Source organism: Mandrillus leucophaeus, unplaced genomic scaffold (assembly GCF_000951045.1).
Source record: "Mandrillus leucophaeus isolate KB7577 unplaced genomic scaffold, Mleu.le_1.0 Scaffold886, whole genome shotgun sequence".
NCBI lineage: Eukaryota > Metazoa > Chordata > Mammalia > Primates > Cercopithecidae > Mandrillus > Mandrillus leucophaeus.
Genome location: NW_012109652.1, coordinates 809969 through 811803, shown reverse-complemented (window position 1 = coordinate 811803; position 1835 = coordinate 809969).

Below are 1835 nucleotides of genomic sequence, written 5' to 3'. Positions count from 1 at the left end.
TAGAACTTGGCTTCATTTCCATTTGGCAGCAATAGCACTTTGGGTAGTGAAGGGAGAAGAATGAGGTGTTCCTGGAGTCATAGTTTCCCTAACCAATGACTGTTAGTTCAAGAGATAACTTTATATTTCTCTCCACAGTGATGGAGTAGAAGTTTGCAAGTGAATCCCTCTGACAGCTGACTACAGGGGCAAGCATGATGCATTATGTCTCCCAAATGCATACTCACTGTATACCAAAAATTTGGATAATATTTTCAGACAGCTAAGAGGAGACAGATACCCTCTAAATTAAAATTGATGAAGAATAACTGAGGGTGCAGCTCAGAGCCCATGTTTATCTTCCAAAGGTTAAATCTGGATAAAAAATTTAATCTCTGCCATGTCATGCTTATTACTTGGATGATATATATCTGTGTTAATTATTTTCTATTTATGTGAAAGGCAGCTTAAAATGTGCTAAAGTGTAAAACAAATGCATACAGCTTTCTTTCACATGAGCCAATTTTTTATGCCCCATTTTCCAAAAATACGTATCCTATTCCAGGAAGAAGTCAAGATCTGTGGCCCAAGTTAAGTATATTGGCTGTTAACAGTCTGCATTGCACGTGGCTATTTATAAAATGCTCTAGTTTTGCCATCTGTTCTCTACATTCTCTTGCCTCTGTCTATTCTATGTCCTTTTTTCCCTAAAATGTTGGGCTATGGCTCCTGAAAGAATTTCCAATCCTCTTTTTTTCCTTTGGCTAGGGTTTCTTTGTGATATTTGATGTCTTTCAGGGATTGTCTAATGAAGTCTTATGCACTCCACCCACTCCCACGTTTTATATATTTTTGGTTTTGGTTTTGTCCTTCCCTTGGCTCAGCAGCAAATGTGCTGCTACAGCTTCTCCTCCTCACCTCACCTGGACCCAGGCTGGACTGGGGTCTCCAAACGGTGCTGGTGAGTCCCCAGGACCATCCTCCCACGGCTCGTCTTCCCAGCAGCTGAGGCTTCACTGTTTGCTGCTGGACCCAAGCTATGCTCCCTATAGTAGCTTCTTCCATCAAACTGGAATCCATTTTTAAATCACTGATTTTTAGATCAACATGATTTTCTTAGCGATCACAAAAGGCAGTGTCCCCATTTTATGGATGAGACTCAAAGATGGCAAATCAGGCCATGCACGGTGGCTCACGCCTGTAATCCCAGCACTTTGGGAGGTCAAGGCCGGTGGATCACCTGAGGTTGGGATTTCAAGACCAGTCTGGCCAACATGGCAAAATCCCATCTCTACTAAAACTACAAAAATTAGCCAGGCTTGGTGGTGGGTACCTATAGTCCTAACTACTCGGGAGACTGAGGCATGAGACTTGCTTGAACCTGGGAGGTGGAGGTTACAGTGAGTCGAGATCATACCACTGCACTCCAGCCTGGGTGACAGGGCGAGACTCTGTCTTAAAAAAAAAAGGTAGCAAATGGCTTGCAGAGATGGCGAACGGCTTGTTTTTGGCAGAGTACAATAATATAATTAGTAGACTTTTAGCTGATGTTCATGATATATTTAAGATATCGACAAGGAAACAAATCCTACAAATGTAGTAATGGTGAGACTCATGAACCCTTATTCACCTCATGACAACCCTGTGTCATAGAAAAATATCACAGATAGGGTGGCTTCAACAGCAGAAATGTGTTTCTCATAGTTCTGGAGGCTGGACCAACAGACCAGCAGGATCGGTTTCTCCAGAGGCCTCTCTCCTTGGCTTGCAGATGGCTGCCTTCTTCCTGTGTCATCATATGGCTTTTGTGTGTATGTGTGCACATCCCTGGTGTCCCTCAATGAGTCCTAATTTCC